Source organism: Camelus ferus, chromosome 6, assembly GCF_009834535.1.
Source record: "Camelus ferus isolate YT-003-E chromosome 6, BCGSAC_Cfer_1.0, whole genome shotgun sequence".
In the NCBI taxonomy this organism is placed as follows: domain Eukaryota; kingdom Metazoa; phylum Chordata; class Mammalia; order Artiodactyla; family Camelidae; genus Camelus; species Camelus ferus.
Genome location: NC_045701.1, coordinates 25,725,594 through 25,743,760, shown reverse-complemented (window position 1 = coordinate 25,743,760; position 18,167 = coordinate 25,725,594). Strand labels below are relative to the sequence as shown.

Genomic DNA, 18,167 nt, shown 5'->3' with positions numbered 1-18,167 from the left:
TGCCAGCTGGGGGCGGCCTTTCCAGTCTAAGCTGGGACACCCAGGGCAGGGATAAGGTAACTGCCAGCCATAAACCCAGCCACCTTTCAACCCACTAGAAAGACGGAGCCTCAGGTACACATGGTTGATATTAGAGCCCAAGAAACGTTTTCAAATCAGGTGGTGGCTGAATCACAGGAATGTAAAGGAGAAGCAGTTATTTCGTCTAGAAGCCTGGATCTAATTTTGTTGGAAATCCAAAAATAAGTGCCTACTTCATGTTACTTTAATGTTTAATAATGCCCATCAAATATTCATGTACAAACAGAGTAAGATGATAAGAAATCTCCTTTATTTCTCCAAATTTAATAAAAACAAAACAATTTTCTACTATTTGCGAGTTACCCCTGTCCCTGCACATTTAATGACGTGCCTTCTGCACACACTTGAGCTGAGGCACAGGATTCACTGGCTGTGCATTCTGCGGGGCCAGGGGCGGACACAGAGGGAGGGAGGTGCCTAGCATATAGCTAGCTGTTCCTTAAAAACATACCCATTTATAACATTTCCCAGTACTTCCAGTTTCAGATCTTAAGTGCAGGGGGACTTAATGATTAATGAGTTGGCATGGGGTCACAGGCAGGAACTGAAAACTCATTCTTCGAAACCGGCCAGGAAAATTCTAGTGCGTGTTGGCAGCTCTGCGTTCCTACGGAGTTGAAGGCCCTTCTGCGGAGGACAGCAGCCCGCACTCCTTTATGCCTCCTGCGAGGGCTCTCATGGGAATACAATTAGACTGGAGAATAACAGCTGCTAGAAAACCAAAGGAGTCTTTTGCACACGGGTTTTATCTGGCAAACAATGAACTTCTTTATTACTTAAGAAAGTATAGCTCCGTTGTCAAAAATGTCACACCCCGTCAAATCTGGGGAAGAAAGTGACAGGTTATGAGAGGTGAAAACAAAAGGAGAGTGGAAACTGCGTATTTATTCCCACCCAGCGCCCTGAGTGTTGCTTAGGTCACCAAGCCTTCCAGAAGTGTCCCTCAAATCCGAGAAGGAACTTGATCACCTACTCTTTCCCCTGCTGCTTTTCCTGGGACCAAGGAGGCCTGACCTGAGGTTTCCATCCCCCAGAACTCTTTCCATCGGCTCAGGTTAAGACCAACTGAGATGCTCAGGAGAAACCTTTCCTCTGCTTCTTGAAGTTTCTAATGGAGGATACACATGGCAGAAGCGTTACCTCTTTTTATGTGCTACTAATCTCGGTTTTGTTTTTTTCCGATAGGCCAACTCTTTAGGTAAAATGAATTGCTATCTTTTCCCTTTTTAATTTCACCCTTTTACTCTCTTATTATTTACATCTGGAGGTTGTTCCCTTATTTATGTCTCTCTCTCCGGTTCCCCCAAACACTCCCTTCCTCACGGAGCTGCAAGGCATCATGGTCCTCAGTTCTCAGCAGGAGAACTCCACACTGTCTTCAAACAAATAATTACGGGGAAGGTTAGAGGTTCACTCAAAGGTCATTTCTTTGGATACTCATCAGAATGTTTACATTAGTAAAAACGGGGTCCGCTCAAAAGGTTGTTCAATGGGGGATCCACAACAATGCAGAACATTAGAAAAGCATTCTGTGTGCTCACAGGTCTCTATAGACGCGCTGAACTTGGAAATGCCACTCCAGGACTACATTTTCAACTAGTTACCATGGCATGGACTGGATGTTCACTAGCAGTTATGGCGATGGCCTTTCTGTGCCCAGTTCTACTAAACAAATATGCAGCGAAGCCTCCGAAGGTTTTCACTAGATCCTTTTACAAAGGGTCAGAGAGATTTTGCTTTTTTCGCTAGGGCTCCATTTGGCCTCTCTGAATTGTTGTTCTCAAACAATGTTTGTGATCCACAGTGCTATATCTTGCCAGATTCCTGATTCTACCACATTCTTTCAAATCAAGCAGAATTTTTAAAACATATGGGCCCCCATTTTCCAGAAATCTCTTAACACAACTCCTGCCAACTGTCAACTCCCCTGATCTTGGGATATCTTATCAACACCATATATGTTATGATTAAAATGAACAATTAATGAGTTGACTGTAAGAACACTTTAACAGTAAAAAATGAAATTACCCCCCTGTACTGATGATCCCAGGCCACTCCTAGAAAACACACCCATGTACATAAAATAAAGCCATTTAATTATAGATTGAAAAACATAAAACGAAGAATAATTTTTCTTTCTTTAATATTAAGTAATGTGAAATTTCCAAATATGGTCTTTCCCCCAAATTATATGACATGAAATTTTTTTCCACTTACTCTGATCTATATTTTAAAATGAAGTTATTCAGTGTTCAAGCAGTAAACAGAATATCAAGTTTTGATTCTACTTAAAATTTGAACAGTCTAAGTTGAAAATTGACTGATCTTCAATCTTCCAAGGTCCAAGCGCCACTCATATGGAAAAATGCAACTCACTGGTTCAAAGACAAAAGACATCTTAAAAAGTCTCAAAAGGTTTCTTGGATATTAAATGGGTCTTACAAAATAACATTTTGATGAGTTAAGTGTAAATGAATCAGACACATATGGATTAAGTTATCCTTGAATTTCACACGGGTTTAAAAAATAAGGGGAAAAAGAGGGTGTTGGCAAAAACATTTTGGACTTTGCCAAACCCAAAACATTTGAAAAATTGCTGAAGACATCCAACTAACCAAAATGCAGCAAGCTGCACCCAACTTTAATGAAAACCCCCACAAGTTATTTCCAATCCAAAGACTGTTAGGTTTTTCATCTGTATCTGATATTAAAAAAATTCTCTAAGTTGTAATGTCATCCGAGAAAGATTTTGAAGTTGAGGATATACTTTTCTATTGGTACAGACTATTTAACCTGAAATCACAAAGTCTTCTTAGACATTAAACAGCTCTTCAAGACATCCTGAGGTTTGTATGACTTACGTGTAAAATGTGCCACATAAGATAAATGCCATAAATAAAATGTGCCAGTAAGCCTAGTGCCTTATCCAGATTTCACTGAAATTTTTTTTTTTTATTAGCCTCATTGTGACTTTTTTAAGGGCTAGAGATAATTCCATTAGTGACTCCTTAGGGAATGGGTACCCTCAAGTGTACTAGTTCCATTGATTTGTATTGAACACAAAGTTAGTAATCCAGGCTCACACAAAAGCTCTGGAGAGTATCTCCTAAGATTATTTCTCACTGAAGTTTACTAAAATAGAAAATACATTAGTATGTGTGATCCTTAAAAATGATATACTTAGATGGTTGGCTTAAAAGTAACTTAATTATAGAAATAAACTCTATTACTTTCCAAGAATCATGGGGCCTTTCTGAGTCAACTTTGCGTGAACAAAGTATATGTTAAAAAGAATAAGCCTGAGGTAGCAAAATATCATGAAATCTCATCTTGTTGTCTTGTTGGCAAGATGTCTTCTGGAGACCCCTCCCACATCCCCACCTTAACAAGCCCCCGCCTCCACAAAAGAGCCAAACTTTTCTGCAACTGAATTCTGACCATCGTGATTTTCTTTTAAAGGGTTTTCACTCCAAAGCATATTTCAGAGTGACACAAGTAGGCTTAGGTGTCATTCCTGATTGTTGGCTGACTCCTTTTCCTTTCTTTTCCCCCTTCTTTTAAAATGGCTGATAAATCCCTCTTTCTGGTTCGCTAACTTTATGCCACGCCTGGTAACCCACTCCTTTCGGCAGTGCTCCTTGTGTTAGACAGTGCAGGCTTCTGTGGCGCCACCTGGAAAGATGCTAGCCATGAACTCTCTGAGGAAGACTCAGGAATCCCTGGAACTGAAACTTCTGCATGGGCTGGTCAAGGAAGGGGGCTGAATTGCTGAAGAGGAATCAGATCAGTTTGGAAGAGGTGTTGTAGGCAGCTTGGTGACTGGGGATCTGTTAAAAAATGGAAAACCTCTGTTCCTCCACTTGCCCTAGCCAGAGGACTCATCAGATAAGGTGCTTATCCACAAAGCTTGCTACTAGTTGGTGTCTGCTACGATGAAGCCTCAACCGTAGCAAGTCAGTTATCAAGTTTCTTCATTTTTCCTTAGTTCACAAAGAAAGCAAGTCTCTTTCTGTGCTGTGGATATGGCTAAGCATGGGGTTTTCTCAGTGAGATGCATTTAAAAGTTTGAATCAGTGAGTTAAGCAGGTTTAGTGCCTTTGAATGTGTACTCGGACATACGAATGACTGAGTCACGTCTTAAACACAAGATTTCCATGGGTCGCCAGCCCGTGGGTGTTTTCTTGCCAACAGCTGTGAGCAAAGTAAGGTAAAAGAATGAGATTCATGGGCTACTCAGGGACACATTCATGATTCATAATTAATTTCCCTGTGATACAGCTTAATTTATAATTTGATAGATGCTACATTGGTCTACAGCTCTAGAAACACCATGAAGTGATACTTAACACATTTACAATGTGAAAACATGATATTCATCTGGAATCACACACCTTTTGTAGCTTTATGCATATACCTTGAGCAGTGACATGTTTCTGCTGACATGAAAGGCTCCGGGCAAAATGATCCCTTTCTTAGCCGTGTCACCTTAGGCAAGTCCATGTTAACTTCCAAGCCTCAGTTTGATTCTTATCTGTAAATCTGGGCCCAGACTGTTTTGAGGATTAAGGGAGATATTGCATGTAAAATCCCTGTGCCTTGGTACCTGGCACTTAGTAAGGGCTCGTTAAATGTCAGCTTACACTCAAAATGCATCTATCTAGTGTCCCCTCCTAAAGAGCTCTGCTCTCTTACGGGTAATAATTACCACTAGATGGGTGACTATTCAACAAATCCACGCTGAGTTGATAAGACAGTAACCTGTTGTATCCCTGCAGGTGGCATGTGTCCATGTAGTGGGGTCTTTCCAGAGATTTCAGCTAGTCCAAGCGTAGAATGCCATGATGGGGATTTTGGACGTTGGAGTGGGAATCTGCTGGGGGGCGGGTGGTAGTGGGGCGAGCTGTTTTACAATCACTCTCTTAATCGTTCTCTAGATCCTCACAACTCTTGTTCCATGAACAAGCCACATCAACCCCACCTCAGCCTTGTTAGAACTGCAGAAATACAGCTATCCCCACCCTGGCACTACTGAATCTGAATCAGTATTTTAACAGATTTCCAGGTGACCTATGCACATTTAAGTCTGAGAGGTCCTGCTCTTGATCACATACTAAATAGAAGATCCAGTACTCTGCCTATGAATAGAAACTTGCAAAAAGATCTAGTTGTAATCAAGAACCTTAGCCGTGAAAACGCACATACTGTTCTCTTTACTTATCTCAGATCTAAACACTCCTTTAATCACTTGCCTTGGGCAACAAACAATGTATAATAATTTAATTCATTTTCCTCCGTCAGCACCTCCTAAAGGAAAAGTTGGGCCAATGAAGAGCTTTTGTGGAAACTGTTCTCTCTCAGGAATGGATAGGAAGAAAAGGGTAGATTTTTATTTTTTATTTTATGTAACTTTGCACTGTTTGAGTTTTTAATACGAAGTATGATTCTTTTTATAATTAAAAAAATTTTTTTAAGTGACCTGGAGGATTTGGCATCTTATTTGATTAAGGCTTATATGGCCAACAGTAGAGACTTTTTAATAAAAGTAGTTGAGAAATTCTTCTAAGATAGGGAATTACCTTTTATTTTCTTTATAATACTGAGCAGCAATAAACACTATTCCATAAGTATAATCACACTTGATGGCACGTAACAAAACATCCCAGCAGGTTATGATTTTGAAGCACAGTTACTCTTCCAGAATGCTATCAGATTATTCATATATGGCTATTTATCATGCACTATAAAAGAGATCTTTCAAAGCTACTTGAAAGCAAGGGAGGAGAAAACAAGCAAACTTCCTTAGCTGTTCATATCTAGGATCTATCCTCTTCAAGATAAAATGCTAAGTCAATAGATGTAAGTTGTAGTATATTACCTCATCCTGTACATGATTTACTGAAGATGGCAAGCAACTAGAAACTGAATTACTTTGGAAGTTTTACTACTGACTGAAAACTCCAGATCTGTATACCTATACCCCTAATAGTGTTTCTGAAAACAATTCTTTGCAGACACGGAAGATACATCTACAACTTTATTCAGCTCTATCAGCATACAAAGCAGGAGTAATCATTTTCAAAATTACCAATTATCAAGTACCTGTTCATCTACCTGAACACTCACGGCCTAAGCTCTGAAAAATCAACCAGTCACTTGACAATCAGTTACACACATTTTAGCCAATTCTTATCATGTTCCTAGCCATTTACTAATTCAGGAGGAGATCCCGACAAATCTAGTGTCTCTTTAGCTTTCATGATCACCTTTGATTGGAGTATTAATTCTCTATCCTACTTCTCAGTGGAAACCACCTCAGCATTAACTTGCCAAAAATGCACCAAGCTGTTTAGCAATTACGTCTTAGCCACGTTCAAGGAGATCAAGGTGCACTCGCATGCCCCGTGCTATGGGTATCTCTCTGATTAGCTTGTCATCTGCTCGGAAGAAGATGTAGGCCGAGTCTCGCATACAGTCTAGCAGGCCAGCTGTTAGCTGCCTGTCAAGCCCTCAAGTGGACAAGTAGTCCAGGAGCAAAAATGTCACTCCTTTGATCTGGCAAGGAGCAGCTGCTGATTTATAGAGTAGGACTTTGTTCTTCCGTTCTATTTTACTTTCTTTCCTAAGGCAGAACCACAAAATCCAGGAGGAAAAAAAAAAAGTGCCGTCCCCAGCAACATCAACAAGCTCTGACAACTGCAACAGGGCTTTTCTTGGCCCGAACAAAGCTCTCAGGCATCTCCTTTGACGCTCACCTTTCCCCCACCACTTCCCCCCCCCCCCGCCATTTTTTGCAGTGCGGTAGTTATTGTTTAATTCAGCTTCTGTAAATGGAATGGACTGTGGCCAGCAAGCCTGGGGCATAAACACACCTGTATGAAAGGAGCCTTATTGTAGCAACCATCTACAAGCAAGCTCGCATGAACCGCACGTTCCCGAGCTCAGAAAGAATGCTCCATTTTTCCCGACAGCAAATTTTACCCTAAGTGAGTTTCTACTTTTGGTGCCACCAACCTATGATGACCACATTTGAACTGTTTCCTCTTCAAGGGCACGATACTTTTTAAGTCCAAGAGAAAAGGGGGTTCGAATTTTTAAATCTGTGAGCAAATAGATCCATCAAAAATGTTTATTCACAGTCTATAATATCCACCATTAAGCCCCGAATTAAACAGCATCCAGAAAGGTTTCTGCAAACGCAGTATCAAAGATGCCATCACGGTGATTTCGTTACCACTGATTTATACTGACACAGGCTTCGCTGAGTAATATATAAGGACGAAAAATCAACAATGAAATCTCCATAAGCCATATGCATTGCCTTGCTAGGAATTAAACTGGTTTCAAATGCATGATCCTGTTCTCAGTGGATACATCTGTCATGGCAGAGATGCCCTGTCAACCAAGTAGAACATGAAACAACATGGCCTTGAGATAAACTGTGTGAAGTCATTAGCCACATGCATGTACGTGTATGTGCGTGTGTGGATGCGTGTGTATACACACACACACACACACACCCCAGGCAATAAACTTTGCCAGAGATTAACAGCTAGCTAAGTTTTCTGTGCTCCTGCTGGAAGGAAGGGTGAGAGAGAGTTAGCAACTCTAAGATACTGGGACATATGACCACACAGGCCAAGGACAGGAATTTTGTGGGTGGCAGGGATGCTGAAAACACAGGAGAAAGAACGACAGCTAAAAAGCCTTGCTTTTCCGTCACGAGGCTGTGCTCTGGTGTTTGTTCCCTTCTCCCCTTTCTCACTTTCCAGGGCAAACAGAGAACTCAAGCTCACTTCTGGCTTTGTCCTCTGCTCCCCTGGGGCCGGTCAGCGACCACTCTGCACCCGCCTCCCTGGTGTTCCGAGAACGCTCCTAGCGGATGCTGTCTCTGGGTGTAAGAGTATCTGAGTGAGAAATGGGGCCCTGGAGGGGACGGTTAGGGGCTGGGAGGGCAGGCAAGGTACAGACGAGCAGGGATTATGTTAAGGCCTCTTCACACCCTTTTTCAGTCCAAAAAAATTTAGAATGAATACTTTTTAAGGTCCGCAGTAACCTGGACATGTCACACGCTGAGAAATCGTCCACATTCTACACCTAACAAAAGACAAGCTTAATGACAGAATATGACAGGTCATATCTAATAAGAAATTATAGATGATGTCTAAATATATAATTATATGACTCTCTTGTTGTCCATACATATATTTAAAATTTCAAATATGCAATTCAGGCCTTGAAAGATTGTTTCTCTTCACAACCACAGAAACGAACTGAAAAATCACAACTGGAGAATACATAATAATTACAAATCAACACAGCCCACACTCAGGAAATAAGTCAGTTAGAGATGTCAAATGGAGGTTAATCACCAAGTTCTTGGAGGAGGGAAGTTGAACCAGATTAAAAGAGTACAGACGACTGGGAACAAGGAAGCAACGCAGTGGCTTGTGCAAAGATACCAAGGCTGACCAGCGCCCGTTTTGTGCAAGGGAGGATGCGGGGACTGAATTCAGTCAGGCTCTTGGTTTTGTCTGGAAGACATAGCTACAGTTAACAGACAAGTTGGTGGAGGGGCTTCTGTTTTTCCAAGTTTATTGAGATATAATTGATAGATAACATTGTGTAAGTTTAAGGTATACAAGGTGTTGATTTGACACATTTATGTATTACAAACTGATCACCACTATGGCACTAGCTAACACCTCTATCACATCACATAATTACCATTTCTTTTTTGTGATGAGAACCTTTAAGATCTATTCTCCTAGCAACTTTTAAGTACATAATACAGTACTGTTAACTTTCCTCACCATGCTGTGCAAGAGATTCCTAGAACTTGTTAACTGTCTCACTGGAAATGTGTATCCTTTGACCAACACCTCCCCCTTTCCCCTACCCAGCTGGAAGTTCTTGAGTGAAAATTTGAACCCCTGAAATTCCTAAAGAGTGGAATGATAAAATATGGCGCTTGAGGAAGATCTATCCTAAGAGCTACGTATGAGTTGGTGAGAAGCTAGCAGCTGAAGGTGGAACACTATTATAATCCAAGCAGAAGGAGGAAATCCAGGAAGCTCAGATTAAAGGTGGTAGTAATATAAAAGAAGTGGGACATGTGGCTTGGAGAACAGCTGGTGAATCGTGCTTAGAGGGCAAAGAAGAGCCGCAAATAAAAAAGATACTCAGAGGATGAACCCAAGAGTTTGTGTTTGGTCTGGTATACAGCTGATGAAGATCGGAAGTAAAAAAGGAATTCCTATTTGTTGTGGTGAAGAGAGGCAACCCCAACTTTCTAGATGATACTTTCAAGTTGTCAGTGGGACTTTCAGTCTGAAAAGCTAGGCAGGCCACTCAAGGTATGGGACGAAAAAAGAGTGAATGGTTAAAAGGAAGCGACTTAAAGTTCAAACCCCTTTAATCTTTTCAAAACTCCAAAACTACATGGATATTCCAGACTGTGACAACAAGTACAATAAACTGCCTAACTACTTCCAAAAATTACTTCCTCTTCATCCAGCCTCCAGATTTTACAAAGTCCCTTATCTAATAATGGCTGGCCAAGTCAATTGTCAGTAAAAACCTTTATTTCTATTCGGTCCCGTTTGCTTTCTCTTTTAATTCTAAAATAATCTGTGTGAGGATTTAGAGGCTGATGGCAATAACATATCCGGCGCACTGTGTACGGCTACACAAGTTGTGTTCCGGTTCATCCTCAGTGGAATTGACTAAAGAATTTTAAAAATTGGATAAAAATATAGGAAAAAAATTTTTTATCAGAAAAAAATAGGAAAAATATAGAGGTTACTGAATGTTTTTAAGCTATAGGATAAAACAATCAAGGGCGGGTTTTCTCCAGGTAGTGACAACTAATTTAGGAGAGAACTGATGGGGAAAAGTGTTACATTGAAAAGGGACTCCATTAGGTGTGATGGCTTCCAAATTGTGTCCTCCTTTCAAACCATATTTTTCTTTTTAAATGGGCTTTTAAAGTGAAAAATATAGCACTTCACCCAAAATGGTGTGGAAACAAATGGTTCTCAAGTCTCTATTCTTCAACTCTGGCCAAACCACCCCACCACCAGCAATCCAAAGCCACTTGGTGGCTGGAGGGAAGGTGCTATGCATGTGAATGTCCCCGTGGCCCTTTCATTTGTCGGTGGGGCTCCTTTTACTGAAGCAGCAGGGGAGACTTCAGAGGCCAGCCCGGCTTGCCAGAAGTGTTGGGGTGGGCCAGCCTCTTAGCCTTCTTCTAAGGCTCCTGCTGCTTTAAAAGAAAGGATGTGGCAGAAGACACACGCAGAAGGTGGCAACATTCTTAGGGCCCTTTATCAATACTACTGCTTTCTTTAAGTTGTAGCTTGGTCTCTTGTTTGAGAGGCTGAGATTTTAGCACTTTTAAAGGGAACCATAAGTGAGAAATCTCCTAGGTGTTAAGCTTTAGAGTGGCTCCAACCCAAAATACGAGAAAAATAAATGAGATTAAAGCACAGAAAATCAAGTAATATTAAGAAAAAGATCCAACAAACAAAATATCATAAATATGCATATATGTTACAGTCTTTCTGTTTAAACCAAATGCTATTTAACCAGTTTAGACTGGCATCTCGTACAGGTGCCAAAGGGAAAAAAATCCAAAGATCTAAAAAATTTTTAAGTTACTTTAAATAAACTAGAGTTCTCACAGCTATACATTTAACAATCATCTTTAAAAATTACTATGAAAACATATCTCATTATGTCAAGAAGAAAAAAAAACTATTCGTAAACACACGTCTTAATATCCTCACATTTACGATGTTCAAACATCAAAGACCAAGTTCCAAATAAAATTTCTTGACTGCCTTTTCTTAATAACAAATTAAACATCTTTTACTTTGACTTGACAGGCGGGTAGCATTCTGTAGCTTCTCTAGAGATGTTACATGCAGTCTTTCCAATGTGACGGTATTACTACCCACAAAATTTTTAGCATCATCCCGTAATCATAAAAAGACATAAAATTTATCTTTATAAATCACGAGAGACTGAGCAAACCAGCAGTTATACCCCACCTGCTTTAGTCCTTAAATATTTTAGCTTTAGAGGGTTAGTTAGTGGATACTCCCTCCCCGATTTGTAGAGAAATAAAGATTCTTTGATTCTGACATTCCACACAGAGCTAGAGTCTCCTGACAGACAAAGAAGCAAACACTCTGGATTGCCGCTTGAAAGACTTCTTCGTGCGTATTCGTAACTCACATCTATTGGAATTTCCTAAAGTGGCTTAACTTATCCGTTAGAACTAGGAATGATGGCATTTGAATTCTCTCTGTTTTCACAGTAAAGACAAAGTAACATCATCATCTATCAAAAGATAATTTAATTTAGAAATTGGTTTCACAGCTTTATAGTAAGGTACATATTAACAAAAAGGCAACTAGCAAGTATAAAGTTAATATGCTAAGTAACTGGGAACACACTCTTTTTTCTGTCTGTAATGGCCTTTCTCCCACAGCTATCTGGTCCACATACCCTTCAAAATTCTTATCAGAGAACATCTCTTTGAGGTAATTTTCCTGACTCCACAGGCTGAGAAAGAAACTTGTGCAGGAGCACTTAGCTCACAGGCCCGTCACAGCCTTTATTCAGAACCATAATCACAGTTTACTTGTCCAGCTTCCCACCAGGTAACCCTAGACAGTAGGGCCACATCTTGATTCTATGGTATTGAAACTGTGTCAGGCATATAGTACATCCTCAATAAAACGTATGGTGAATGAATAACTAAACGACTGAATGAAAATAGGGTTCCTTTATCTTGAAATAATGTAGAAGTGAGAGTGGAAGGATTTTGTTGTCCTCATTTGGCAAGTGGCTGAATAGCTGAATCTTGGATGAAATGGTTTTCCTTACAATGGGGCAGAGCTAAGATGGGAAATAACTCTGGCTTCCTGGCTCTGTGTAGTTATCTCAGAAACAACTATGGACACAGACTAGAGGCGTTTGTTTAAAGGTGCGCATCCATCTGGGCATTAGAGATGCCAGGCAAGGCTGGAGTACAGGGGTGAAGGAAGAGAAGAGAAGGACTGGCCTTGGCAGAAAGTGGGCATCGGACTTTTCTAGGCTGGGGAACATGCGATGTGGTTACATGGGGGCCTGATAAGTCCAGTTGACTGTAGACGAGAGAACAAGCTGAGAGTAACAGGAACCGAGGTCAATGAAGTAGTATGGTGCGTCTGTGCTCTGGGACCAAGGAATAGTGAGTCAGAAATGAAAGGGGAAGATTTGTGAGATGGAGAAAGGAAAGGAGAATAGAAAACCTTCTTTAAAAAAACTTTTTTCCTTATTGTATCTTTCTAAAGAAGCCTCCCCCAAATTGTGCTCTGAAACCCACTGGTGTCAATAGGAGTTTCTCTGAAGTAAAGGTGGGAGGTCAAAGTGCAGCAGGGAAACGACACGAAGTGGAACAAAGTCAAGGCACATTCTTTGCTGCAGGTGATGTCGCAGCCTTGAATAGGTTAAAACAGGTTGCGAATCTCTAAGAAGGGATGATGGTACAAACCAATTCTTAACTTTAGTCATTACGATTGTGAGGGGCACTGGGGTTCCAAGGATTTGACAAACATGAAACAGTATTTTGGTTTTTTCACCGAAATTGTATTTTAAAACCGTTTATCAGTTTGAAAATAGGATTTCCATGTTCTTATTTCCCCAAGTCAGACTCAGAGATGGAGGACCATCTGGAGGGCTCTTGTTTTAGATCTTATCTGTCCATAACCCCATCTCTCGAGATTATTATAAAACCTGACTACTCCATTGCCCTTTGACCCCCTAAAATCTGTGGGCTGAAACTGTTCTTTAGAACTTCTCTGTCCTCAAAGGTAGTTGGATCATTGGGATGACTGAGGCCGGGCTGTTTTCTCTAACCTTTCCCTTTTCCCGCTTTTCTCCTATTTTCCCACTCAATGAAATATTAAAAAAAAAAAAAAAATACCATCACTGGGTATTGTGCTACTTGTGAATAAAATTACTACTTCAAAAATGATTCAGAAACTGGGGACTTATCTTAAATCTAAGAGAATTTATTTTTTTGGCCACACCCTCTGCATCTTTCATTAATCAGAACTGAGACTGAGCTGCGGCCATCTAACTTAGCATGGCTATTACACACATTAGAGACTTCCCTGTACGGAGGGCGGGAGATGGTGAGCAGAGAGAGACAGAGGCAGAGACAAGGTGGTAGGGGCAGTGGGTTGTTAAGGGGAGGAGGCAATGAGAGGGAGAAGGAGAAAAAAAGAGGAAGGCTGCTCCGGAGAAGGTCCATCAGTGCACGTCCAGTGCCCCTCCCCTTCCCCTCCCCTATTCTACTTTCTTGTTTACAGAGTGTACAAGTACAAAATCAGCTTTTACTTATAACTGTGTTAAACATCACCTGCCTGCCCTCTGAACCTCGCTGTCCCAGGATGAGGTCAGCCCGGTGAAGGGCTCGGGTTCTATAAGCAATCCTGTCATTCAGGCTAACAGCAGTGATTCACTCACAGGAGGCAAAAATGACTCAATTGTTGGGCTTATTGACTCCAGGGAGCGCAGCTACTCTGTCATTACCATGGAGTGCAAACACCCTGAGCTCTGTTTTGGTCCACTTAAAATTACTATTTGCTGTGAAGGATTGGCAAAGCAATTCTTAAAATGATGGGGGTGAAAGTCAGGCGAGCGCCATTACGGGCTTTTCCTTCCGTTTAAGCCGGAGTAAGCAGTACAGGACTCGTTCCGAGCCTGACACACTTATTTAACCTTTTGTTCACTTTGCTGTATTAACATATATTAACTGGCTATCTAAGCCCTGGGGGAGGATAACAACCTCATGACCAAATTACGGTTCCATTTACATGGGTAACCTCTCCTTGGGTGGAAATTAAACCCCAACAGAAATACATCGTCGGTCCGGACAGAATTGAGGAGAGATACCCCCAAACCAATGCCAAACGCCAGTTCTGCAAAGACCACAGCAACCACGGAGCGGTCAGGTAAATTATACACTAGGGGAACTATTGGAAAAACCAAATAAATTTAATTAAATAAGTTACAAAATTATTTTCCCGTCTCTTATCTACTCCCCTTGGTTAATATCCACGACATACTGATGCTGCATAATTGCTCTTACGGAATGAATGCTGCAGCTCAGAGCCATAATGAGCTGCCTCTGCACAAAGGCAGCAAAAGTGGTTTCCCTACAGACTTATCTTCTCAATTATTTATACTCGCAACACTTTCACATAATGGCAGTTTTAAAATCAAACAAACAAAGCAAACCGTACAATAAAGGAAGGAGACAAGAAGGTGCAGGGACCTTTCCTTTCTTTTTTGAACACCAGAAGGGAGAGGCAGGCCACAGAGAGTCAGCTGAATTCGGTTCCTCGAAAAGTCTCAGGGGCCTTGCTGCCAGATGACATCAAAGCATCTGAGTTTGCCACCTTGGTGGAGGGTTAGACACGCTCTGCATACCTGCCTTGCTTTTAATCAGTCATATCCAAATATATAAAGGAGGGCAAGCTTAATTTTTTTCCTTTCACAAGTTTGCCTTTGGAAATTCCTAACCAGAAGACTTGACCCTTACCCCCGACTCCTGAAAAAAAAAAAAAGGTGCTAAATGTCAAATGATGTCACTGTCAAAATGATGTCACTGTAAACAGAAAATGTCTGTGTGTGTCACAGTGGTCCCCAGGCTGCAGGGCCAGCCAGTTTTATGGTGCTTGTTTCCACTGTCCACACCTGCCTTTGGTTAATCACTCAAGAACTTATAGACAAAGGAGAAAAGGCTACCTTGTAGTTCTACTACATACAGATACACAAAATAAGATAGAGTCTATTTAAACGCTACAGTAAAATTATAATGCTATTTCTAATACTTAATTTTGGAATCTCTTTGAAATGATCTGTTACTGTTGCCATCAAGTTCCAACTTATTTTGTTCCTAGCACCCCGCTTAGTCACTGGTTCAGAGTAGATGCTCAAGAAATGTTAGGGGTAAAATGTAATCATGTCTAAACTGATTCTTAAATCGTTCAGCCAAAATTAAGTGTACATGTACATGTATACATGTAAAGTATATAAACAGATACAGTGTGTGTGTGCTTATATATATATGGAAGACAGGAAGTACTGTGTACACATACAGGGAGAGAGAAAGTAGGCCACTGTGCAAAACGTAGCAACTGATGAATCTAGATGAAGAATTGTCCAATTCATGCAAATTTTCTATAGATTTTAAAGTTTTTTAGATTTAAATGTTGGGAGAATTTTTTTTTAAATCCACTTTTCACTCTTCAAAAACAGTGGGTTTTCTACACGAATGAAAAATATTCCTGGGAGGGGGAAAAACCGAAAAAAATGCTCCTGGGAGAGTTCCACCTTTGTGCACATTTTAGAAAAAATATAAAAGCCTAGATAATACCAAAAAAAAAGTTATTTTTCCAAGTTAATCTACAGATGTGGTTGAAGAGCTTATCCTTTAAGAAATTAAAAATCAGACATACATTTGGATCTCCATAAAATGTACATTTCATATAAGATTTTCCATTAAACAAGCACGGGTTCCAGCCTTTAGGAGGTAGTAACCATCTTTACTTAAAGAGTTATCCTCATCAAGTAATGGCCACTCATATGTCTGTGACTGAAGATATTCACCATCCATGCCAATGAAACACAGTTTTTATATCACCCACCAGCCAGTTCCAAAGAATAAAATGTTAAAGCAACAACTTCTTTAAAATCCTGCAGGGAACGATTATAATGACACAGTAAAAATAAGAATTTAAAAAACCTCAAAATTTGTCTCTTGCAACATGCCTGTATGCACACACACTGACCCTATACACACACACATGCACGCACACACACATATACATACACTTGTTTTTCATTAACCTACCTTGTACCTTATAAGTTTAAAACTCTCTTAATTTGATCACAGTTAAAAAAAAAATTAAGATTTTTTTCCCAAGCACACAGGTACTACTGTGAAAGGTCAGAAGGAAAAAGCAGACCATGCTGAAAGGAAATCAGACCGTGATCCCTAACCTGCCTGAGGACAGGGTCATGGGGGGCAAGCAGCTGGGGCTGGGTTGGGATCCGCCATCTTGTTTTGCTCCACCCCCAGGAACTGAATGACCCGAATGTCATACTGTGGCCACACGCTGCTACTTACCCCTCCTCATGGCCATCAAGAGCTGGGAATGAACCACATTTTGTTGGCTATTTCCTCTCTTCCCGCTTCTCTTACCTCCAAGATCAAACCGTTTGGTGAAGTGGTAGGAACTGAGAGGCTGTGGACCCAATTCTATTTACCGATGCAAAATGACACCCTACTGTTTGGCTTTCCAGTGGCACTAGCCACCTTGAACACCGAAAATGATCTTTCTAGGTGTGTATGTGTGGTTATGAGTTGGACAAAAGATAAAGGATAAAGGGCAATACATGGAGAATGAAGATGCTGGTCAGAAAACTCTTGTGTGAGAAGACTCAAAACACGTTCTTGCTGTAGGCAAATATAAATCTGAGTGAACTTTGACAGTGTTGTAAATATATCCTAAATTGTGAAGAACACCTTTTTCAAAGACACTAATGCAGTAACTAATATTCGATGAATCATTATGTGAAAGATTAGTTACACATTGAGGTGTAGAAGGGAGTTGGGTAGTTTTTATGTTTTCAACCATGGGCAAGTTCAGGAGGGAAGTCTCAGATTTTGTGAACGGACTCCAGTTCATCTGAAATGCACTTTCTTTGGCAGTCAAAACTGATTTAAAGGTCAGTAGATTATGGGTGAATGTGAATTGGTTTGGAGAGTAAAACCAAAAGCTGACTGGCGTGAGAGGGTGTGACTTTCATCCCTCTGAGGGACGCCAGCCACTGATGGGAACAGAAGTTGCTATCAGTGGCTTGAGGGCAGTAATATTAAAGGGCCCTCAATTCCCAAACGTTACAGATTTGCAAGAAATCTTAACCTCGATTTTTTGCAGCTTTCCTCAACCGCAGTAACAGAGTCTCTCTGAGTAGACCAGCCAATTAACCAAGCATTTAAAAAAAAAACCCACAAATCTATAGCAATAGCTTTGCAGGACAGAAAGAAAGATGTGTGAAGTAAACACTTAATCGTGGTTGTAAATGCTCTGATTCAGGATGTCTAAGAGCTAAAGATGCTGAAACAGGCTATGGTTGAAAAAACTAATTAAAAAAAAAAATCAGAAGAAAGGACATATTTCTCTCCTTTCCTGTAAGTATCCTGTATATTTGCTTTTATGTTGTGGTTCACGGTGACCAGCCTTCTGCTTACCCTTGACTGGTGGCAGATCTGATAAGGCATTGGCACAAATATGTTGAGCCTGGTTTACAAATTGTTTTGCAACTTCCTTTCCCAGATAAACATTATCCAAGTACAACTACTGGGAAAAAAAAAGTTGTGTTTACTTGTCCTAGGCTTAAGGATTTTTTTTCCCTCTAAATGTTCCCTCAGGATGCTGGCTTGCAACCTAGAAAAAGCTTGGATTTCAGCTTCAGTCTCCAAGGTATTCTACTGTTCAGCCGGGGCCGTGTGCAGGGAGGGAGGCTCTCCACCTTGCTGATTTAATTAACAGGATTCTTCTCATTATTATGGGGATTTAGTTTCTTCTTGCCTTTCAGTGTTTGGGAAACACTGATTTATGTTTTATATTTAAAGGAAAATTTATTGTTCTTTGACAGCTGAGGCTCGGTAAATTTCTGGCATCGAAGGGACCCCAGGGAGGTGTCACAGTGGCCCTGCCCTGCCCACCTCTACACTGTCATCTCAAGGGCACCCCTCCAGAAGTGAGAAGACCGTCAGCTGTTCAGTGCCCACCCCGCTCCTCCTCCTCCTGATAATTATGCCAGCAGGGGTTGGCCTGTTCCTATTTACGAATGGTGGTATTAGTAGGTTGATCAGTAAGTGTGAATCACTGATTCATTTAAGAGAAGCAAGCAGTCCATGAATCTTTGGACTGGATCTAATCTCTTGATTAAATGGAGCTCATTGAATTAAGTGGTAGATGGTGCTGTACTTACTATGATGACCACGGCTGAACCAAAAGTCA

General features: G+C 40.8%; 1 protein-coding gene across 11 annotated transcripts in view; it reads right to left on the bottom strand.

Annotated features, from left to right (window-relative positions):
* Positions 1 to 18,167, bottom strand: part of MEIS2 (Meis homeobox 2) — a 195,696-nt gene that overhangs the window by 6,231 nt on the left and 171,298 nt on the right. The window lies entirely within an intron of this gene.